General features: G+C 42.9%; 1 protein-coding gene and 1 pseudogene across 2 annotated transcripts in view; both read right to left on the bottom strand.

The window, feature by feature from the left end:
• Positions 1–25,451, bottom strand: part of LOC146975212 (protein NLRC3-like) — a 347,620-nt gene that overhangs the window by 117,290 nt on the left and 204,879 nt on the right. The window lies entirely within an intron of this gene.
• On the bottom strand, positions 18,824–23,544 carry LOC146975224 (uncharacterized; annotated as a pseudogene). The gene is made up of 6 exons (XR_015037406.1): positions 22,912–23,544; positions 20,446–20,728; positions 19,993–20,317; positions 19,419–19,824; positions 19,183–19,335; positions 18,824–19,046 (listed from the first exon to the last, which is right to left on the bottom strand). The product of XR_015037406.1 is annotated as an uncharacterized LOC146975224 (transcript).

The following is a 25,451-nucleotide window of genomic DNA, read 5'->3' as shown; positions in this document are numbered from 1 at the left end:
ATTAGAAACTAGACCCCAGGTTGAATTTGCCTGGAATTGTCCTTGAAGAGCTCCAGGCCTGTAGCTGTAGCTAATGCTAACGCTTACTGTATTACCATACTCTGGAAGGTCAAAGGTTAAAGCTCGAGTGTTCTGTTGTTTGTTGTTTTGACTTCCTGCTGCTCGTTGTTTTATTTGTTTTTTCTCCTGATGGGAAAGGTTTGGGCCTCGTCAGCCACCGTACTCAGTGCAGACTATGACAGTTTTATAACCATCCTGTATTTTTGTCCCAGCTGAACTGATTTTACTGCTTTTTATTGTTGGTCAACACTTTGTGTAGCAGGATGTGAACTGAAGACGCTGTATAAATAAAGTTTGATTTGAAGTGAGCTCAGGGTCCAGATCATCTGACCCTGAAACTGAGACTAAAACAACAGAAACATCGACATTAGACCGAGGAAACAGACGCATCGGGTTCTGATCCACAGACCAGAAGAAAAACCACCAGCTCATGTTTTCCTGTGGAACCGGAGTCAAACTCGCTCACTGACCTGAACGCATCGTGAAAGCTGCTGCTGCTGCTGCTGCGTTCAGGGCCGTCAGGAAAACTCGGCTGCAGTCACTCGTCCATGTGGAACCCGATGGTTTTCCGGCCCCCGGTCCAGCCTGTGAACATCAGACCTGCTCGGACCGGGTCGGTCTGAACCACAGACCTGAGGCCACAGGTGTGAAAACCAAACACACCTGAGCCGAAGCCAGACTGCGCCCAGTGAGTCAGTATTAGTAACAGCACAGAGCACGTTCCCGTACTGAAGGGAGTCTGGGACATTTTTGATACTGTTTCCAACCCCCTCCATCCCCCTCCCTCCTCCTCCATCGTGACCCTTTATCTCCGCCCTCGCCGCCTCCTCAAAACGTCCAACACGGCTGCATATGATTGGTCATCCAGCACGGACCTGCACCTGTGATTCGAGTGCCAAGAGTCTTCCCCAGTCCTGACGTGTGCTGTAGTCACCTGGCTCTGATTCGCTGGTTGGATCCCAGGAACGGGCAGTGGTGTGGATGTAACCTCGTAGCTTTGTTTTTCTTCCAATCAGGACGTTGTGTACCAAAGCCTTGAAGCAGCCCCCTCTGTGGCATGACGACAATGTGCAACTTCATACTGCATCTTGAGGACTGACTGTTTACTATGTGTGTGAACTCTTTTTGAAAATGGTGATCTTGGATTCTTTAACTACTGTGCAATTTCTGTCGTTTGAGGAAAACCCCCATCAAAGTCTATATTGCTGTAAATATGAACCCCAACCCAATATTTCTATGAAGACCCTCAGAACATATATATATATATATATATATAACTTATTTTGAGATCTATTTTTTATGTTGGTTTTAGCAGCACTAGTCGGAGGTGTGTTCTGTGCAGAAAAGCAGAATGTGTGCAGACTGTGTTACACGTTGACTGTTAAGTGTTCTTTCTCAATGTCGTGCACTGACTTCAAGATTTCACATTTCTATTTCTGTAGAGAGCCAGTGTTGCATTGCTGAATATGTACTGGTGAGGATGTATCATTGGCCTTGAATGTACTGTATTATTAAACAAGAGGTTGTTCACTAGTGGCTGCTCTCTGTCCTCGTGTTGCTCTCGTCAGTTTCAGCTGTCACACACACACACACACACGGACCAAAGAGCAACAGGTGAGTCACAGTTCAAAGTTTTTTCATGAAACCTTTATGGTTCAATAGTGGTAATAAACAGCAGTAAAAAACACCGGTCTCTCTACTCAGTTTACAGATGTCACCCACCCTCCTCCTCCTCCTCCTCCTCCACTCCCTGTGTAAAGTTTACTTCCTCTTCGACCCAGCGGTTGTGTGGCAGTTTATTTCCCCGTGTGAAGGTAAGGTGAACAGTCTGAATGTTTTCCTCGTTAACACCTGTCGTTACCTGAGTTCTCTGCCCTTCAACTTGTGGTTGTGTTGTTGTTGTGTTATTATAATGTTACTGTAGCTGAGTCAGAGCTGCAGCTGTAAAGTCTGGACCGACAGAACCGTGTCCTCCATGTTGTGTGGATGTTGTCGGTAGAAGCGCTGGAAGCAGAAGCTGTTACTGCCTATCACTGATCAATACTGTTACCGATCAATACTGACCACCTCATGTTTTTGTCTTGATTTTCCTGAGACTTTATTGATTATTGATTTTCCAGTGATCAGTGTTCTTCACAGTAACCAGTAGCTATTGGGAAGGCTACTCTGAAAATAATAGTCCTATAGGCGACAATCACAGGTTACCTGTTAAAAAAGTGTAATCAGTAACTTACTTAGTCAAAAGAAAACTCGCCAGTTTTCTAGACTACCGCTCATTTCCATGTCAAGTTAGTGTTGTGGTCACTAGGACGACCCTTATGTCACGTCAACTTGCTGCTGAGAGTCACGTACAGGATGTGTGTGTCAGAAGAGGCCGGGGGGGGGGGGGGTCAACTTGGAGCTGCTGAGGTTGTATCAGAGCCTCATGTCGGATGCTCCACCAATAACAACTTAAACTGTGGTTTGACAAATTCAAATTCAAATTCAAATTCAAATTAAATTCATTCATGCGTTAGATCAAATTCAGTGTTAAAGGCGCTCAGCAGGTGATTTTGAAGTAATCTAAAAGTAATCCAGAAAGTATTCAGAATACATTACTTTACATTACTACCCAAGTACATTACAGATTACAGATTTTGGGACATGTAATCAGTGATCTGTAGGGGAATACATTTTAAAAGTAACCCTCCCAACACTGATTATATATAATAAAATAATACAAATAATATAATATATTCTTGTGTTTGGTTGTTGGTGGGGTTTAGGGGAGAGGGGCCGCCTCTTAAGCAGCTTAGAAAGGGCTCAAACAGGCGATCGTGGGCTTTGAGAGGTTTTGTTACTTGTAAAAAATAGAAATAGACTTCTAACAGAGACTCAGCTTTTATTTGCTCAGACCAGTAGCCAGACCCGGTCCAGCAGGGGAGACCGGCATCTGTTTGAGACTCGGCTTTTATTTGAGAATTTATGGTCGCCTATAGCAGCAATATACTCCATGATTTAATCATATTGTTACCTTTGACTCCTTGAGAGCCGGTGTTATTTTGTGTCGTGTCATCTCCCCCATGAGTTTTTTCTTTTTAAAAACTGAAGCATGTTTATGAAGAGCAGCATGACGCAGCGCTGTTCTCCTGTGGTAACGCCGCTCCTTCCTCAGGTTTATCTGTCAGTGCTTTATGTTGTCATGATAATTAATACATGCAACAAGCCTGTAAAAAAATAAAATAAAAAAACCTTCAGGAAAAGACCAACCAATGTTTTTAATGAATCAAATATTGTGTTGGTCATAATATAGAACAGTTATTGTTTCTGTCTGTTGAATAAGGAAAATAATCGCATATTAAATCGCAATCGCAATATTGGTCCAAAAAATCGCAATTAGATTAATTTCCCAAATCGATCAGCCCTAATCTTCACCAAAATGTCGCCCCAATACTGCTGAAACTTTTGTCCACTTAAACTCATTACAAATTATGAAGTCCATCACTCTGTTTTTTTCAATAACTGTAAAACTTATTAAACCTATCTCCTCCCACAATTTTTGCTCAATTGTCACCAAACTTGCTGGAGAGCATCTTCAGACTGTTCTCAACAAACGATCCACACAGATTTTTGATTTATCAAAAATTGAGCCTACAGTGCATGAAAACATTTGACTGTAAACAGTACTGTAAACATATACCATCCAAATACATTTTCAATCTTCCTGAAAAAAATTTAGAATATTTTGAAGTTGTGCTTGATGAAGTTTGGAAATTATCAGAATTTTATATCAAAAACTGAATTTTCTAGAACATTTTGAATTCTGCTCTCATGGGAACAACTGGAGTCAATCTAAGAGTGGCAATTTTAAACATCAGATTTTCTTTTATGAAGCAAAACACTTATCAGTTAAAACAAATCACCGACATTTCTTTTCGTTAGATAACAGAATTTCTGACATTTTGACCATTTTTGAAATCTGCCACGGCAACTGCTGCCCAGTTGGTGACTCCCTGAGCCATTTGAGAAGTGTAATAATCAGCTGTAGCTTGTTTGATCCAGTGGTTTTCTACAGGGACGCTGTCCACACAGAGACTGTGTCAGATCTTCAGGTCGAGTACTATCAGTCTGAAGTGGAATGGTACAGTAATAACTAGCAGTTTTAAAAAAAAAAAATGTAATGCTAGTGCTAATTAATATGTGATACTGTGTAGCAAAGGTAACAGTATGAGCTTAACCAAGCTTGATAGTAATGAAAATAAAATACTAAGACTTACAGGAATATGAACAGAGATGAACCTCCAACCACCATAGCAGGAACATAATAAACAGATACTCACAAAATGGCCGACTACTAACTGAGCCAGTGTAGCACTAATAAGATACTGCCCCCTAGTGGCCAGGAGTACTCCTCAGTGATGATGTCACTGGTTCCCTTTTGTGCTCCAAGTGCCAACGACAGTCGTTTAAATGACTGCCTTTGATGGAAAGTTGGTTTCGACTTCGTTAGTGCCCTATTGTGTTATAACGACAGTCGTTGGAGTCACTTGCCACTTGTGAACAGTAGTTGTTCTTTGAGGCTAGATTGTTGAATCTCCTGGGAAGGGATGAAAGGGCAGCATTGTAAATTGGAGATAGGTGGTGTCTGAGGCCACCTCCCCTGTTGAGGGATGGTTTCTCTACTTTTACAAAAATGGCTTCTTTAACTCCTCTTTCAAACCATCTGTCCTAGAAAAAAAAAAAATATTGTTTTTATGTTTTCTTCTGTCCACTCTTTTCATTATTTGCAGTTCTTCAAGCGTACTAATTAAATAAATAACTTCCGCTCGGGACCAACGTCTGCTCCGGGCCGCCATCTTGCCGTGCGTGGAATATGTGCGTCATCGCGACAGAAGGGCACCGTAAGGAGCATGCGCAGAACGACCGGAATTAATTTTAAAAAGAATAAACGTTTACATGATCGAGGAATTAATTAATTCCGATTTAAAATAGGAATAAACCACCCACTTAATTCGGAATTAAGTTTAAATCCGAATTATATTTTCACTCGGAATTAAGTGTTTACATGATCTTTTTAAAGCGGAATTAACTTTAATTCAGAATTAAATGATTTTAATTTGGAATTAAAGCTCTCATGTAAACGGGGCAAGTGTCTAAACTCTCTGTTGTCTCCATCAGTGTCTCGGTTTAAACTCTCTGTTGTCTCCGTCGGTGTCTCAGTTTAAACTCTCTGTTGTCTCCGTCGGTGTCTCAGTCTAAACTCTCTGTTGTCTCCGTCGGTGTCTCAGTCTAAACTCTCTGTTGTCTCCGTCGGTGTCTCAGTCTAAACTCTCTGTTGTCTCCGTCGGTGTCTCAGTCTAAACTCTCTGTTGTCTCCGTCGGTGTCTCAGTCTAAACTCTCTGTTGTCTCCGTCGGTGTCTCAGTTTAAACTCTCTGTTGTCTCCGTCGGTGTCTCAGTCTAAACTCTCTGTTGTCTCCGTTGTCTCCGTCGGTGTCTCAGTCTAAACTCTCTGTTGTCTCCGTCGGTGTCTCAGTCTAAACTCTCTGTTGTCTCCATCAGTGTCTCAGTCTAAACTCTCTGGGCCCTAGTTTGCTGGCGCAGCGCAGGTGGCGCAAGGTAGCGCAGCCGGTCTAATGCAAGTTTCGACCAGCGCAGCCTAGCGCAAAGTCAGATTGGAAGATTGGCAGATCGCGCTGCGCTGAGATAGGCGTGGCCGCGCAGCAGGGGGAGGCGTCACAGATTCAGCTTGGTGCAGTGCAAGTTTTGTGCGAAAATGTCCCGCCGAGGTTGCGCTGAAAGCTCGCCACCTCCAACCAGGTCTAATCTCAGCGCAGGGCGAAGCGCAGCAGGTGCAGTGCAAGTTTGGCTGACTGACCTGCAGTGCACACACGTCACCAAGACCTCACAGGCAGATCTCCACAGTTCCAGACACATTTCAATGCAATAAATATCCACAATAACCACTATTTAATGCAACTAACGGAATCAACACGTGGATTTATATCTATATAGATTGTCCCGTCACATCTGACGTCAGATCAAAGCAGAGATCAAAGGCTGTCGGCGCGTAAAGGAAACTCCACCTGAATTAACACAGCAGGGACGAACTGGCACTGAAAAGCAGCTGTGGATGTCCCAAAAGCAGGACTGAGGGTGGATGACTGCATGTCGCTGCCGTGTTGAGATACCACTCTGCCCTTGTGATGATCACTGTATTTATTTATTTACTTATTAATTCAGTAGCGCGTGCGACCGCATCACGCAGCCGTAATGAAAAACAAAACACAAATCATCATCTCTCTTAGTCCACCACAACAGCCTCGGTATCAGATAGTCAGTATATAGCCTACTACAGTATACTCAGCATCTCTATCACAGAAAAAAAAGAGAAAAAAAGAGACGGACAGAGAGAGAGAGAGAGGAGGACAGAGAGAGAGAGAGAGAGGGAGAGAGAGAGCGCGCGTCCTTTACGCTGATTTCATCCACATGGTCTTTGTTTATGTTGTGATTAGTGTAGCCTACACCTCTCATCTTGGTTACACAGGGTTTGAATAAATGTGAGTTTCTTTATTAGTTTATTAGTTGTTGTTTCTTACATTGGGCAGGGGTTCTCAGTGTATCAGATCAATCCTGGTTAAGTATATTAGTAAACTCATTATTGGTCACTCTGAGCTCGGACCTCCGGACCAAAACAGCTGTTTCCTCCTGGGAGAGGTTCGGCCTCTGGCGTCGCTGTCTCCTCCGTCCATGTCCAAGTATAAAATGACAAACTTGCAGCGCGCATCACCCGCCGCGCAGTTAAAGGTGAGGAGAGGAGCTCATTTGATTGGTGAAGATCTGACTCGGCTGTGTCAAACCCACTCCACGCCTTTCTCTCCTCCTCCTGTCTCCCTCCCGCCCTCTCTCCTCCCTCTTCACCGTTTGCGCCGGTGGGAGGGACGAGGGGAGGGGCTGCGCTGGTCTAAGTCTGACTGCGCGGCCCACCAATCTTGCGAAATGGACCTGGGCCACACCCCGTTGGCGTGGCGAAGCTGCGCTGATGTTAGACTTCACCTGGTCTAGGAAACTAGGGCCCTCTGTTGTCTCCATCAGTGTCTCAGTCTAAACTCTCTGTTGTCTCCGTTGGTGTCTCTCAGACGTCTTCTCCTCCACCTGAGACTTTTCATAACAAACCGACTCTGTGCTTTTATGTCTTCACTTCATCTCTTGCTGTGTGTATGTGGAGTTTCCATTGCTCACACACTCTCCTTCATCTTGACCTTTTGAGTCCACACATGGTCTCCATGGTGACCAGAGCACGTTCAGGAGGTCTTCATCTCTCTGAAACCTTGGAGATCAGTCAGACTTGGTTATTTCACTTCAGTGGTTTCCTCCTGATGGATCTACTTGTATTAAACCCCCTGCTGGACAATAAGTGCCATCACAGCACTACTATAGCTGTTAGATTACCAATAACTGTTTATGATAATAATTATCAGCTGATTCATTCAAAGTTATCCACTGACTGTTTGATGTCAGTGACAGATAATTGTCATAGTCTATGGTTCAGTTCACCTGGGAACATGTTGATTGTTGCTACGGTAACTTACCTCCCTTGTGTTACTTTGACCATGTGTCTGTAATATTGTGTGTGTGATAAACAGGAGATTCTTTGATACTTCAGTTTGGACACATGTCAGTGTTTTGTACTTGGATGGGATGGTTTCTGTGAAGTGTGTGTGTGTCAGCAGCGTCTCATCCTGACTGAAGTTCACCACCTGTTCATCAGTTCACAACAAACATATTGATTTATTTCATGTCTTCAACTGTCTCAGTGGTCAAATTCAAGTGTCCTTCAGTCCACATCCACTTTAAATCCATGTTACAGGAGCAGCTCATTAGTTTGGCTGTTACAGACCACATGTGGCTGAGTTGAGCAGAAATCAATGACACTAATTCTACTTTAACAATACACAATGACAATGACTGAATCAATAAGAAAGAGTTTATAATACTCACCTCTAATCCTGACTGTAGCATAGAACTGTGGAGAACAGTGAAAAACAGACTGAAGTCTACACAATGATAGGGGAGAGTGGGGTAATGTGAGACACCGGGTAATGTGAGACACCCCCTGTATCTAGAAAACGGAACACATTTTTGGTCATCTGACCATTATGTTTTCAAGCCCCTTCCATTTCCCCATGGTCATGAAGGAGAGGACCTCATGATGCTGTGGAAAACATGTTTTTTTCACAAAAATATGATTTTTGCATGTAAAAGTAAAATTTCTTGCTGTCAACTTATTGTGCCAAAGCAAATTGATTTAGGTAGAAAAACGTATATGATACATGATGATGAACTACCAACACATAAAACCATGTGATGATGCTGGCTGAAAATAAGCCTGAATTTCTAAGAGAAGTCGTTTTTTCTAAAATGGGGGTGTTGGGGTAAAGTGAGACAAATGCTGCGGGGTAAAGTGAGACCATGGATGTATTATAATAAATCCATGAGTGAGACTGTGAGCACACCATACACAAAGATTTACACTAGAATCTCGCCCCCAAGCCAGAAATCTCGCGTGATCAAACATGATCTGTAGCCACACTGCTTTGTTATGCTATGTGCTCTCAGTCAGCTCACTTCTTTATTGGTTACATTCAATTTTAGTCACATTCCACTTTGTCGGCTCCCCCCAAATAAAAGAGGACTTTTGATCAAAATGGTCACGATTGTCGGGTCCTACAGTCTGACCCCCAGACTATCTAACTGGTTCTATCTGTCATTTGAATGTTAATTTAAACATTTTGTGTTGTATTTGATTTTGTTCTTGAGTCACTTTGTGTTGAGAAAAAAAAAGTTCTTAATTGACCAATCCCCATGATTCTGCTACTAGTCTGACATTAGTTTTGGGAAGTGTGGTTGTCAAGCTACCTGTCAGGAATGTAACTGTGACAACATGTGTTGTTATGGTAGTTTCAGAGTGGAAAAAGTAAGTGGATCAGTTTACCCCATTGATTTCTCTGGTTTGTCTCAGTTTACCCCTGGGCTGGGGTAAAGTGAGACACGAGACCACTTTTTTAAAAACGATCATATTTTCACTGTCCTTCGTTCTAAATACATTCTGATCATTTCCATTGCTAGGAAACATCCCGAATTAATGGGAAATGTGTAAATTTTACTGATAAATCATTTTAGCTCGCTTAGAGGGGAGCAAATGTAAAAAGTGTCTCACTTTACCCCACTCTCCCCTACAGGAAATATAGAAGTATAGAAGTGTCAGCAGACCAACTGTGTGAATATACATGTCAACATATTTTTTTGTTACTGTAGCTTACCTCCCTTTATGTCAATATTGTGTGAGTGATAAATGTTCTTTGTTCACTTTGGATTTTATTTCATGGAGCAAAGTCCAGCGGAGTGGGTTAATTATTCCAGGTAAGCGTCACGTCCAACAGGTGAGTCATAGTTCAAAGTGTTAAAGTTGACCTTTGACCCAGCGGTTGTGTGGCAGTTTATTTCCTCGTGTTAAGGTAAGGTGAACAGTCTGAATGTTTTCCTCGTTAACACCTGTCGTTACCTGAGTTCTCTGCCCTTCAACTTGTGGTTGTGTTGTTGTTGTGTTATTATAATGTCACTGTAGCTGAGTCAGAGCTGTAGCTGTAAAGTCTGGACCGACAGAACCGTGTCCTCCATGTTGTGTGGATGTTGTGGGTAGAACCGTGTCCTCCATGTTGTGTGGATGTTGTGTGTAGAAGCGCTGGAATAAGAGCAGAAGCAGAGTCAGTGGATGGTCAGTAGTTGAACACAGAGTGGTTCTTTGTGTGCAGCTCCACTTCCTGGTGACTGGAGGCAGCTTTACCGCCTGAATCAGCCTGTGGAGGAGGCGGAGATGAGCCGCTGCTCTCCCGCTGTCTGAGCCACTAAACGCGGCCTGAGCTCGTCCGGACAGCCGCTGGAGAACAGCTGGGACTTTGTCTGTGGTGAGTGGTCTGTCATTAGATTTACACTACAGGACTGATGTGGACTCGGTGTCTGTCATTAGATTTACACTAATGACAAAATGAAATTAACGGAGGTTGTTCAATATTATGGTATTAACAATTAAAATAAATATTAAGTAATTTGGTTGAATTACTGGTGTTTTATTGAATTTAGTAGGTAACACTCTTTGTCCCCAGAGAACAAGAGAGCACAAAACATAACATTATCACATAAAGTTGTGTTTCATCATTTTATTCAACTTCAGACCAACCTATTAATACTAATTTCACACCCCATTTATAATACCTATTTTCTGAGTTTCACAAAACATAAAATGACCCTAACTCGTTTGACTAAACATAACATTATCACACATTTGTGTTATAAAACACATCAACATTAATTTATAAAACATTGAACATTTAACAGCATACATTCAATCTTTCAAAACTAACATTTCAGAATCAGTCTTCATTCAGTAACAGTCTTCATGTGTCCTCAGATGCAGGTAGTAATAGCCAGTGTTGGGAGTAAAAGTAATGCAATTACAGTAATGTATTACTATTTGCTGTAACGTGGTAATATAACGCATTATAAATAAAATTCCGGTAATATTTTACCCATTACAATCTAAGTAACACGCGTTACAACACATTTTCATAAAAACGTGTGAAAGTCACGGCCACGGGGACTGTGTCCGCATCTGATCAGGAGGTGCTGGTACCTCCTGAAAAGGAGGCGATAATCAGCGCAGCAGTAGCAGAGTACATAGGCTAATAGAAAGTTTCTCACGTTTACAAAAAGAACACATAAAACAAAAGGAAAGCATAATTCATATCTACCGGACAGGTCAATTTGGAGCCGCTAACACGAGTGAGTTAGTTAATGCCGTGGTAAAAGTTCTTTCATCTCTGCTTTTCCTGGCGTCTGGGTCACTCCAGCTGCTGCAGCAGTGTGTTTGAAGCGCCGTTACGCAGCCGTGCAGCGCCCACGGTGCGATCCTAACCTCCCTCTCCAGTACCTGGCTGCTCAGCTCCGGGTCTGGGACCGAGACCTCACCTCTACTTTCACCCCGTCTTTGATCCCCTCTCGCCCGGGCTTTTAAACCAGAGTGTGACCCAAGTTCTGCGCCATAGCGCTGTGCCATAGCGCACACCTCCGGTCCGATGATTGACAGCTGGCATCATCGCATTTACTTTCTCTCAGATATTCTCCCACGTTTCTTCTTTACCGTAGATCAACAATATGTTTATTTGCTCCTTTGTATTAATTCATTGGATCAAATTTCATTCTGCGTTTGCAGTCATGCAGCTCTCTGCTCTCCTTCTCTTTCTCCACGAAGGACATAATTACAATGCGGAAACCTGTCATTTCAGTCCTGCGGTTTGCATGTGCTGTTATTTAGGCATGTTACTCTTAGTAGATTACCCGCAAAACGTAGTTTTAGTAGCTTCAGAGGCCTACACATTATGCTACATCACCCTCCACTGAATGTATTATCAGCTGCAATAAACTAAACTTTACAGTCATATTTCTGCTGTTATTTTGGCGAAAGTAACTCAAAAGTAATACATTACAATTCTGAGACAGTAATATTGTAATGTAAATAATTACTTTCAAATGACAGTAACTAATCATATGTAATATATTATATTTTGGATGTAACTTGCCCAACACTGGTAATAGCGTGTTGTGTGCAGATGTGTGCATTGCATTTTTGGCCCATTTTGCCTGTTTTGACATCAGTCTGGCGAGGGCAGAATGCGCACTAACCCTTTATTTTATTATTTTTTCTTAAAGGGGACATATTATGCAAAACTCACTTTTTCATTGCTTTAGTATGTGTATTTGCGTATCCAGAGTGCCTCCTCACCCCTTAAACGTAAGTTTTGACAACTACGTCAATATTTTGTAAACTGCCATAGTAAGAAAATGTGTCTCTTAACAAGCCGTTTTAATTTCACTCGGCTTATTACATCACAAGCCGGGTGATGTGAATATTCAAGCCCTCGCTCCCATGGTTACCATGGTTACCTCAGCTACCAGAGTGAAGGTTCTAAACCGACCGTTTAGAGCAGGGCTGTGAAGCTGGTGTGTAGAGAACCCAGCTGTGCTCAATCTTTTGGTTTTTCTGACCAAAGCATGTTACTAACATTACTTTTAGACATCAAGGTACCATGTCAAGAAGCAGAAATGAGCAGAATATGTCCCCTTTAACCTTTATTCCATTTCCTCGCTTAACTCTCAATCTCAAAAATGCGCGCTCCCGCTAGTGCAAGTGCTGTCCAAAATTAAGTTGAGGGGCAAGTTTAAGGACTGTATCAACCTCAATATTGAGATTTTCCGACACCACCCTTGGGAGCAAGGGCTACCCAGAATGCATTGCATATTTTCACCAAACTGAAAGCTGCAAAGAAAGCGAGCTACAAATTTAAAGCAGAAGTAAGCGATCCGGTCGTTTTGGCTAACTTCTTGTCAGCCGATGGAGTTAGCAGTCCCCGCCCTCGTCATGGATCTATTGGTCCTCGTCCCTACATCACCACATTCACGCGCATCCCTTGGCTGCACACACAGCCCTTCATGCCGTTCTCTCTCCTCATTGGATAAAGGTTGTAGGCAGGGTTCAAACTTAACTTTTTTGCTCACTGGCCAACTGGCTAGTGAGCTTTAAAAATCTACTGGCCAGAAAGATTTTTTACTGGCCAAAAATTATGTATAGCTGTTTTGTATATTTTTCATTGTGTTGAACTGTTATAATACACTCATAAGCATTTTTAACACATATCATAGCTATTAGCATATTTTTGTGTGGAATAAAGGAGTCAAGTTTGCCTTTTTTCCCTAAAAGGTTTATTTTAGGGATGCACATGGTTAACCGTTTAACCATTAACCTATAACAAGAACTTGACCGAATAATACTATCAGTTATTTATATATATTTATTTATTAGCTCCTTATGTCGTCAACTCATGGGGGCGTGTCGACATGTGCAGACTTCCACTGCCTTCAGTCATATTATTTAGTAGCTAAAAGTTTCACAGGAGGACTGACACTGTGCACCATGAAGGAAGATCAAACAATAAACGCTGCAATAAAAAAATAAAAATAAAAAAAGACGTCACAGAGGAGCTGTCAGAGGAGCTCTGCTGTTCCTCTCTCTTCAGTCTGGTGTTTGGCTGCACTTTCAATAAGAAAGGTTCCATATGAGCGCGATCAGCTGAGACAGAGCACAATGGATGTGGCATTGATCAGATATTAGTCAGAAAAGCCGAAATAGACAAAACACACTTCCAAAAGTCGTACAGTTCTGATTTTGTAATACATGGTTCGGGGGCCCAAGACGAACGCGTAGATGTGTGTTCGGTCCTGATTGAGCCATTACTTTTCGAGAGGCGGGGCTTCAAACAGTCGCATTCCTCTGTATCCTTGAGGCCACCGTTTCCATAGAAACCGACCAAATCACTTGAAACTTGGCCTGTGGACTCATGGTGAGGCCCTTATCCATCACCCCAAGACCCAACTCTGTGGGAGCATGGGAAAGCCAAGTGGCCCCCCGGGGCCCCCTGGGGCCCCTAGAGCAACGGGACCAAAATATTCTGATAGAGGACTCTCTGATATACAACATATTTATATTTCATGATGATAACTTAAAGCGTGTTTGTTTTGTTGAGAAAAAGCAGGAATGGCTGGATTCACTTTGATGTTTGACCCCTGTGACCTTTGACACTTACCAATTGGCTTTATGCACAGCTCCCCTACTTCCTGATCGTACACCAGCTCCTTTAGCTAAAAATTCAGCCTGATAGGCCAAAGCATCTGGAAGCTATTAAAGAATTGCATTTCTCCTTTAATATGAGGTCAGAGAAAGGAGCATTGCTTTTTGGCTATTTGTGACCCTTCTGAATGTCACAGAGCTCTTAATCTTTTGCACACACAATCTACTAGACATTCTGGACCACATATTAAAAGCTCATCTTCCCGCATCAAAGTCTTGGTGTTTTATTCAAGGAAATGGGGTCAAAAAGGTCACAGATCAGCGACCTTTGACACTTGTGAAGGTCGCACGGGTTTGAAATTGCACATGGTGGATGGGCTTAGGCCCCGGACAAATACATGAAACTTTCAGCCTTATAACCCCAAGAATGTGGACGTTATTAGACAAAAGGCTTCTAAATCTAGGCTTTGAAGGCCGAGAAACGAGCCTGGACAGTCAGCTGTGACCCTTCTGGACGTCCGACAGGTCTGAAATTCTACAGAAACTTTGTCCCTAGTGCTCTGAACAACCTATCAAAATCTCAGCTTCCCGCGTCAAAGTCTTAGTGATTTATTCAAGGAAACAGGGTCAAAAAGGTTAAATTTAACACTAATCAGTGACCTCTGACCCTTGAATTCATAATAATGTTTTTCAGATAAAAAAATAAAATGTCACTCATTGAATTAAAAATTACAATAAATGTGATGTGATGTGGACCAGAAAGATGCTGGTGAAAATTATGAAAAGAAAGGAAAAAAGAAAGAAGTCAAGCCAACTTTTATGCACTTTATTGTTGAATTTTAACAATATAGCACCCTTTTTTTATTCAATGTTGAAAACAAAAAGATGTTAAGACCTTTTAGTTACTAAGAAAATAATATAAGCTCAATTTGTTTTATTTTTTCATTTGCTGGTAACAGCAAGCTCAACCAATCAGACACGTCGCTGATAAATATGAGGATTATGGGTAATGCAGTGCTTCTCCGTGATATGACATTGGAAACAAAACGTGTTTTCTTAAAATAAAGTTGATATTACACAGGGCTTTTGGACTCAGCAGAAGCACATAATATTGTTACACAGTCTTCCTTGGATGGTTACAGCGTTGTGGCTAATAATCAGATCTTTCTTCAGAATATTGATTAAACAGAGCAGCTTTTTGAACGCGGAAGTGGTCTTCACCTGTAGAATCCACAACCCCCCCCCCCCCTCCTGGTCTGACGCAGCTTCCGACAAGGACGTAATTTATTTATTGATTGATTGATTATTCTGCACCAAACACCATGATCACTAAATAAATAAATAAATAAATAACCGAAAGGACGTCCTTGCCGAAAGCTACGTCAGACACAGCAGCATCAGGTTCAATAAAGATTTAAGGAAAAGTTAAAAAAAAAAAAAAAAAAAGTTTTCCTCTGCTCACAGCGTCCGTCAGTGCCGCAGCCGGTCGGCTGGATCACTTGCTCTGAGCGTCACATATCGCCGCGAAGGGGACTGCATTGGAATCAACTGAAAGCCGAGCGCGTCAAAACCTGACGAAAAACGGGCACCTAATGAGTCAGGTATGTGACGATGAGGGACAGTGACCGTTCGTCAGGCTGTTGACGCACTGGGGGTGAGAACGTGTTGACCATTCAAATCCGTGTTAACTCTTTCGCGACCATTGACGAGTAAATTCGTCATAGCCTGCCAAACGTTCACGACCATTGACGAGTTAGCTCTTCAAAACCGTTTTTTTTACAGATTATGATAATAGACACTCTGAGGTACCCTGTGTGTGAATATGGTAGTCCTCTGATATGTAAAACTGTTTAAAACTAAAATCAAAACATAATGTTTTTTATAAACTGTGTGATCTTGGTTTTGTTTGAGTAATCGTTCTCCTTGAATGCTGCTCTGGGGGCAGCGTGCAGCGCTGTGCGGCTGTCGGCTACAGTGTTGCGACTTTCTCGCTGAATCTGGCGACTTTCCAAACCCTCTTTTGACAAAAGCGACCGACGACAAATCTGGCGACTTTCTCCGGTGCTGTTACAAAGGTTTCTAGTTTGGAGACTCGGTTCTGAAAGCCTGTTATCTCTGCTGTTTTCACGGTGCAGCAGAGCGGGCGCTGAGCAGCGGGTGCTGTGACCAGCCGCCCCCCGCCCCAGAGCACTCATCGCCGGCCAGTCACACAGCAGTGTCACGGAGCTGCTCCGCTGCGGCCAGAGACCCACACCGCAGCACTCCAAGCTGCCACACCCCCCAGATTTGCCTACAAATATATTTATTTAGCCGTAGAAATGATTTGGGAGACATGCCACACTGCAGAGTACCGGTAAAATGAGCCGATTGCCACTTGACACAAAAGTGCGTTTTTCTCTGAAACTAGAGCGGGAGCTCCGTTTTTGGAGAAACCGAGCTCTCTTCTTCTCCTTCGTACTCACGAACGAAACGGCGGAAAAACTTGCCGTTTTTTTTTCGAGGAGCACGTTGGAAAGTCACTCTTCAACCACGTGAAGACTGTTTGTTTCTAGGTGATATACACAGTTCGGTTCGACGTGAGAAAAAGGTAAACAAATAGCCAAAAACATGTGGTCCTGAGCGGATGGAATTAGTGTGGTCGCGAAAGAGTTAATACTAGGCAAGGCAAGGCAAGGCAAGGCATCTTTATTTATATTTATTTTCATACCAAGGCAACTCAATGTGCTTTACATAAAGACAAAATATTAAAAAATAATAAATAAAATAATAAAAACAAACAAAACACTAAAAGCAGAGTTAAAAGCAAGAGCAAATAAAAGTAAAATAAAAGAAAATAGATAAAGTTTTAAGTTCTCAGCTATAAGCACGTGAAAAGAGAAATGTTTTTAACCTGGATTTGCTGCTTACAGTTGGGGCTGATTTCAGTTCTGCTGGTATTTTGTACTAGTCTGGATACTAATGCTCTTGGACAATATATCACTCCTCGTGACAGTAAAATAGGTCATTCTAAGCCAATTTACTGCAGTAATTATTCTCTAAATTATTAGAAAATGGGGTTAACACCCAGTCATGCATGAAAAAAAAAATACAGTCAAATACCGTGAAACCAATATAATTATGAAAAATACTGTGATGTAAATTTTTGGTCATACCGCCCAGCTCTAACTATGAGTATTAGTCAGGGTCTTATGCAGAATAATTCAGTCATACAAAGATTAGACTAGGTGCAGCAGGTGTCTTCAACTTTGTGAAGTTGTGATATCAAATCGGAATGGGGTTTATAGGGGGATTGACAGTATAGTCTAGTGCTATAACTAGTAAATTATAGTGAAAAATCAATACATTTAATTAATAAATGTAATCCAGACCAAGTACAGAGTTAAATGAAATTCCAGCACTGACTCCATATGTTCAGACCATCTGCAATCCTGTTTGACTTGAGGGTCCTGTCACTATGCCTCCTATTGATCATGCGCCCTGACTACTTGGCCAAGGGGATGTCCCTTTGGCCGAATGGTTAGCGCACATGACTGTTAAAGGGATAGTTCAACATTTTGGCAAATTGGCCCATTGCCATAATTGCTATAGTCATAGCAGTGGGTTCGTTACCTTTAATTGTAGGTGTAAGCTATTTTTAGTACAGCGGAGCGCAGCAGCTGGCTGCTCAGAGCTACGCTATGGAGGCCAACGGAATTTCTTGGTTTCCCTCATTAAACTCATCAAATACAAAATCCCAAAACTCCACAGCGCTTTTGTAGACAAGTTGTGACCTGCACAACCACCACGCTATGAGATAATGACGGAACGATACAAAACGGAGCCGTTTTCGAGGTAAATTCATACAAAACCGCTGATGCGCGTTGCGTTCAGGGACAGTTTTTCAGCAAGCAGTCTCCGTATTTACCCTGTATTTACCTCGAAAACGGCTCCGTTTCGTATCGTTCCGTCATTATCTCATAGCGTGGTGGTTGTGCAGGTCACAACTTGTCTACAAAAGCGCTGTGGAGTTTTGGGATGTTGAATTTGATGAGTTTAATGAGGGAAACCAAGAAATTCCGTTAGCCTCCATAGCGTAGCTCTGAGCAGCCAGCTGCTGCGCTCCGCCGTACTGAAAATAGCTTACACCTACAATTAAAGGTAATGAACCTACTGCTATGACTATAGCGATTATGGCAATGGGCCAATTTGCCAAAATGTTGAACTATCCCTTTAACCGAGAGTTTGGGGTTCGAAGCCCGCCCTGGACCCTCTTCACCTTGCCACATGTACCTTTCCTAACCTCTGCCATGAAGCACTGTTGCAAAATTACAACATTTTTTGTAAGATAGATAATCATGAAAATAAAAATGTTTAAAGCAGGACCTTCTAAGGAAATACCTGCTCATTTTCTAATCAATTCATAGTCAAAGCAGTGGGGGATGCTTGGAGATGGTAATGCTCTGGAGCAGGTGTGAATGTTCAGGGGTTTGGGGTGTGTTGTTGCTCAGGAGAGAGTCTGGTCCAGCTAGCCTTCCAACATAACCTCCCCTCCCCTGGTCCTCCTTCAAAGTTGAACAGCCAGCTCCATTGCAGGCTCTGTGCGATTTGTGTGACAATGGGTGACCAATAGGTGGCCCATTAGGGAAAACAAAAGATTGAGCAATGATAATGCTAATTCCCTGGTTGAAGGCATGCACTGAATACCTGCAACTGCAAACATCTTAAAAAGGCTTTCATCACTCCCTTACTTTTTTCCTATTTAAATGTAGAGTCACAGTAAATAAATTGTGATAAAAAAAATTGACAGTAGGTATTATTAACTACAACAATTTATTTCCAGATAAAACAGTGGCCAGCGCATCTCCAGTAGCTAGGTCTGTTATAATTTTGCTTCTTAAATCAAACATGTACTCGTGGTTCTATGAATTTCCACTCACCACCAGCGGCGGCACTTTAAATGCCGCCTCTGGCGATATGTACTGTTCTGTGAGAGAAGCGCCATCTCCTGGTCATGTCATGTATTTCATTGAATGGGTGGAGTTCTAGTAAAAACTAGTCACACCCAGGAAAAGGAGGGGGTCACTCCAGCTGCTGGGACTTTGCTGGAGCTCTGCTGGAACTCTCATGGGAACAGCATGGGAACAGCATGGCAGCAGCATGGCAGGGGAATTTCTATGTGGCTCCCACTGTATGCCTGCCTGTCAATGGTCAGTCCAGGTGGGGCCAGGACAGGAAGACTGTCGACAGGGGGCAGGTCTGATCCGTTGCTCAGTAGCTGATATTCAATAGGTTCTGCATCACAGTGAGTTTTCGCAAGCACCACACCTGGTCTCTTGGCGTCAAAGCTGTGACAGAACATGAGCACATAACAAGACATTTTAAACATGGCAAAGTATTTTCTCATAAAACACTGTCATGCCCATAGAATTATGTTGTTGTTGTTATTGTGTACACAATGTTAAAGTTTCAATATATAAATACGTGAAGTGCTGATAACTCTTGATCTGTGGGAGCCTTCGGAAGTGGGGAGTCAGATGCTTCTGCCAGTCGAAGGTCTTGACTAACACACTGCCATCTGCCATTCCAACAAGCTGTGGGATATTGAGGTGACTCACAGGGGAGAGCTGTTTTCCACTACCTGATGACAAAAAAGAGAAGAGATGAAGAATAAAAGATCTTAAATTAAAATGTTTCATTGAAGCAGAGCAGAGAACAGCATTGAAGTCATTAATGTTAAAGTACCTAAGCAATGTCTGCCAAATGTGTTGACTCTGGTCTTCATGTATGCCTGCTTGATTAATCCAAAGCCACAGTCAGGGGAAAATTTGGTGTGGCCTGTAGCTTGTGTCCAACCCACCAGGCAGCGTACAAGAGCATGAAGTTGTTTTTGTTTTGCCCACTGCAGTTGTCACAATGCAGATCCACCGCAACTCCAAAGTTGCAGAAGAAATGATGCATGTAGCTGATGACTTCGTTGCTGCCCTTACCAGATGACATGGCTTCATCAGTCAGGAAATTCGCCTGTTTTTGCAGCCCTTCACAGGAAACACCAAATAGGCCACATTTCCGTGGTGTCAAGAAATACATTGGCCCAGGCTGGAGAGGGTTTGAGGGGAAGTGTAACTGTATAAGAAGACAGAGGGAGAGAGGGAACAGGGATTAGATTAAATACATTTGTGTCTATTCATAACTCTCTAATACAGATATAAATTATTATTAGGCTACTTATTCTCATGCACAAAGTCGCCCTTAAAGGGACATTAATTTAATGATAATAGTAATAAACAGTACCTGCTGAGCAAAATCAAAACTGTAATGCATCCTAATCTTCTTGCTTGCGGGTAGGGCGGGCCCAAAAGACAGGTTAGAGGCAGAGCATGTCTTTCTGCAGGCAGCAGTCATTTCGTTGTACACAGCCCTCTCTTTCTGCACAAGGGAAAGATTATCCTGTTGCTTCTTTACTGCTTCTGACTTTCTATCATCTGGGAGGTTTGCACTTCGCATCAGCTGTTCGTTATTGCTTTGGCACTGCCAGCAGAGATCTGTGCGTGGCCTGCAGCTTCTGATGTGTGGGAGAAGCTGTTTCCACAGTGCTTTAAAGCTTGTTTTACAAACGCTCACCTGAAACAGATATTGCTTATGGTTAATTATAATTTACTCCACCAATTAGTGATTTAGTGTATATATATGTATAATAGTGATCCACTTTTACTGTAAAACTGCATGCTACATCAGTGTTTACACATACCAAGCTCCTTAGCAGACTTCACGTAGAGACGCCAGACTGAGGCCTTGGAAACATGGGTTGGCAGCAACTTCACATGCCAATCCTTATGCCCGGGATGACATCCAGGCAACATGATGGCATTATCTTCTGCATAATTTTTTATAAACTCCAAAACTCTGTCGATATGTTCAGGGCTAATGAACCTGGCTGGTGGACGTGGCTGTGGGTGCTTCTTTGCCCGTGGGCACGCCCCATTCTCCTCAAAGTGTTTCACTATTTCAGCCGGGGTTTTTGCCAATGCTGAAAAAAGGAAAACAAACAAACAGACATTAGCAAGTGTGACAGTGGTGGTCCTGTCACTATGCCTCCAATTGATCATGTGCCCTGGTGTGGGTTCAATCCCCGCCCAGGCCCTCTTCACCTTTCCACACAAGCATCACAGTAGTCAATTCAAGCAATGCTAACAGGCAGGTTAGCACCTGGGGTCCATGGCACTGGTCCGACCTCCCATTAGTCCGACCTCCCATTGGTTCGAACTCCCATTGGTCCGACAATCGGAGTAATGAGAGTTCGAACTAATGGGAGGTCCTCATTAGTTCGAACTGGACTAGTTATTAGCATTAGTCCAACTCTCCATTCTTACCGTTCACTATGCATTTATATAATTATTCATATAGGCTCCACCTGTCAATAAGACACACGTGGAAGAAGAGGTGCAGTTTATTGTGTTTCACCAACGAGGAGCTGTCATTACGCACGACTTTTACGCACTGCTGCGCGCTCATTAGTGTCCGTAATTAAACCTTGACACTCGTATAAAATCAAACTTACATTACAGACAGGTGGATTGGGTTCTCTGTCTCTCTCTCCCACTCCGAACAGACAGACGGACGCAATCAGAAAGGAAACGGAGCAGCGCATTGATCCTTTTTTCCTTTCTGGGATCAAACGGATCATGTGCATAATTAACTGCAAAACAAGCACTTCATATTAATAACATATAACGCTCATTATGCTTCCAGCCTGTCTAGCCTTTTTACTAAACTTAACCAACTCCTTTCTTCATTGCCTGAACCTAACCAAAGCGAAATTTACTTTTTTTTTTTTTCTCTCAGTCTGCTGTCAGCAGGAGCGGCGGCTGCAGCAGCCTCGCGCCCGTGAAGTGAGCTCAAGCCGGCCAGGTTCAGCCGTGCTCGAGTGGAGGGGGGGAGAGAAAAAAAAGTGTATTTCTTTTACTCTGTACTCTGGGAGGGGGGGCTTTGATTATCAGTTTACACATCTTGATCAGCATTTATGATGGTTGTGCGCGATCTGACATGATCTGGCTCTCTGACTGAATATGGTGATATTCTGGGCCGCGCGTGTATGTGTGTGATGTGCGTTTCTGTTATGAGAGCTCTCTTTCAGTAATTCTCGTTATTTTGCTCTCTCTCAAAGAGAGAAAGAGAGAGAGAATGCTGCATGCTCCTATCAATGGAAGAGCTTGTCACAAAGTAGCGATGACAGTTCGAACTAACGGGACCACCCATTGGTTCGACCTCCTATTGGTCCGACTTGTGGTTGATTTTGTCGGAGTAACGGGAGGTCGAACCAATGGGAGGTCGGACCAGTGGGTATTTTGTCGGAGTAACGGGAGGTCGAACCAATGGGAGGTAGGACCAATGGGCAGTTCCCAGCACCGGACTAGCACCAGTAAACTGCCATTCTAATGGCTGATGGGGGTTGGCTAGAGAATGCTAAGTAGCCTGTTAGCAAGCATCACAATAGTCAATTCAAGCAATGCTAACAGGCAGGTTAGGCAAGGCAAGGCAAGGCAAGGCAAGGCAAGGCAAGGCAAGGCAAGGCAAGGCAAGGCAATTTTATTTGTATAGCCCGTTTTTACAAACAGTTTGTCTCAAAGGGCTTTACATAGCATCGTAGCAACATCCTCTGTCCTTAGACCCTCACATCGACTGAGGAAAAACTCCATGGAAACCCTTTTAACAGGGAAAAATCGGAGAAACCTCAGGGTGAGCAACAGAGGAGGGATCCCTCACCCAGGACGGACAGACGTGCAATAGATGTTGTTACAGACAAGAAAACAGTTTACAGTTTATGTCACAGAATGTGCGAGATATGGAAATGTTAGCAGGAGTTGATGAAGGCAGTCTCTGGTGAGGTGAGGGGAGGGGGGGACAGGGAGAGCTGGTCAGCTCGATGGGAGGACTGGGTGGCAGACTCGTCCATGGGAAGGGAGGGGAGGCCGGTCTAACAGCAGGGGAAAGGGTGGGAGGGGGGGCGATGCAGGCTGTTAGCACCTGACTAGCACCAGTAAACTGCCATTCCAATAGCTGATGGGGGTTGGCTACAGGATGCTAATGATTAAACCACAGTGCTGAGCTAGAAAACAAAAATGTAAGCTAACGTATAAACATGGAAAAAACGTGCCATTCATGTGACTTTGAATGAAAACATAGATAACTTGGATGTTGATGGAAACTCACCCCATAAGAAACAGGAAAGTGCTCTTGCAGACTTTGTTGCCTCCAATGGAAAAAGTTGTTCGGGCACGTTTTCTTTTCAACTGGGCCTTTTTTGTGGATGTAGTTAGTTAAGAAGTGCTGACAGATCGTCTGTTTGCCTCGAGATGACCAATAATATGCATGTCCTGCCACTCTCTTTCCGCAGCTAAAGAATCCATCCGTATGCTGTACATGACCTCAGGAGAAAGTTTGTGGCTACACAACTGTCTCTCTTGGATGGAGTTTTCTTTTCTCCTCGTGTAGCATTTACAGTCAAAGTTACGGATTTTCTCCATTTCGCTGTCTTTATCCCCTTCAATTGTTACCACAGAAATAGCGTCTGATATCCGGCGGTCCAGCTCTTGAGCTGCGAGGCCAAGAGATTCTTCATCATCTTCGGCTAAAGTCAGCTCTAGACTAGGGATGTTTTCCAATGTGATATAATCCAGTTCGTCGTCACTGCAGTCGTCTTCGTCGTCACTGCAGTCGTCCTCAGAATCAGATGTGAGGTTGGTTGGCTTGTGCAGAAGAGGCATTGTCGAAGAAGTACATCAATACATTTTCGCTATAACAGCCATGGTTCAGCTCGTCTGCTACTCTCTGCGCATTGTCCATGTTGACTCTGTACCACGAAGCGAGCTCAGTTTACCCAGGGTTGAGTTCGCTTTGCTGCAGCTCTGCATAAGTAGCCATGCTGTTCGCTTCTAACAGGCAGCTGATTGGCGGAGCGAGAACAAAGCAGGCCTGTTGTCCAATGAAATGTCCGGTATGTAAAGTAGGTATCAGCGCGCACACACTCCACACCAGAGAGAGAGAGAGGCAGAAAACAAGCCGATTTCAAACACAAAATGTATACTTTTAAATCAACCAAAACTCTTATTTGAACCACTGGGTGGCTTCTACATTACTTCAACTTGCACTTTCTGCAAAAAAAACCAAAATGAGTAATTTTGAAAAAAAATCACATTTGTGCTGATTTCTCGCACTCGCCTCTGCCGACTTGTGTCTCCCGTTTCTGTGACGGGTCACATATGACATCATATTCAGACCTGGGATTAATTTGGTTACTCGTCTCTGAACTGCTTCATTGTTTTCAATATATTTTACTTTATAGGGACACCAGACAGAGCTTGCAAATTCGAGATGAGATCTCACCAGAGCTTTATATAATGGTAAAACAATTTCCTTACGTAAGTTTGTGAAGGTCCGTTTTATTATGGCCACCCTTGAATTTGCTATTTTTATTTTATCACAAATGTGTTTTTGAAATTCTAACGCGCCATTAACCACCACACCTATATCCTTTTCCTCTTCTACTTTATGGACAAGCACATCTCCAACCAGATAGTTAACACAGTTGTTATGCCCTCTTCCAAGTTCCAGATATTTACATTTTTCTGGATTTAATTTCAATAACCAGGTATCACACCAATTACTCATGTTGTTAAGATCTGCTTGAAGTTGGGCTGTGTCTGTGTCCCCTGTAATTGTTCGGAATATTTTAGTATCGTCCGCAAAAACGTATTAATCAGAATCAGATTGTATCACACTTGGCAAATCATTTATATACAGGACAAAAAGAAGGTCCCAGTATTGAGCCCTGTGGGACTCCTGATGTCACAGGTTTCCAACTAGACATAACTCCATTTACCCTCACCTGCTGTGTCCTATTATACAAAAAGTCCTCTATCCATTTATAACTCTCATCTAAACCATAATATCTTGTCTTCATAAGTAATCTTTTATGTGGGACTTCATCAAAACCTTTTTGAAAGTCCACAGTCAATTCATACAGTTTTTATATCATAGTTTTATTTTTGGATGCTTGATTTCATTTACTTTGCACACAAAAACAGAATTATTTCACACACACACACACACACACACACACACACACACACACACACACACACACACACACACACACACACACACACACACACACACACACACACACACACACAAAAAAAAAATACCTGGGTCAACAAAATTATGAGACTGTATCTGAGTGAACACTGAAATACCTTCTGTCTGTTGTTGGCCATCACTGCTGTGAGTCACACTGATGTTTGTCCTGTGTAAAGATGGAGGACATTTCAGATTTATCCTACCAGTGTTAAATACTGTATATTAATTAACAAACCATTGACGTGATGGCACTAAATAGAGTCACATCCCTTACCATGATAAATTGTGGTATCAGTCTTAGTGAAACAGTGTCACTGATCTGATTCTGTCAGGCAACAAAGATGGCGACGCCTGTGAAGGAGCAGCTGCTGCAGATTTTGAAGAATTTGGGGAAAGAAGAGCTGAAATGCTTCCAGTGGTACCTGCAGAACGCTGACTTACTGGATGGTTTCCCTGCCATCCCAAAGTGTGAGCTGGAGGATGCAAGCAGAGAGAAAACGGTGGACTTGATGGTCAGCATGCACACTACTGAAAAGGTTCTACAGGTGGCGCTGTTCATTCAGAAGAAGATGAGAAATAATGAAGGTCAGTCATGGGAAGTGCAACCAGGGTTT

Source organism: Trachurus japonicus, chromosome 13 (genome assembly GCF_045865225.1).
Source record: "Trachurus japonicus isolate A0001 chromosome 13, Traja_1.0".
Taxonomy (NCBI): Eukaryota; Metazoa; Chordata; class Actinopteri; order Carangiformes; family Carangidae; genus Trachurus; species Trachurus japonicus.
This window is presented reverse-complemented; position numbering and strand designations above follow the sequence as displayed.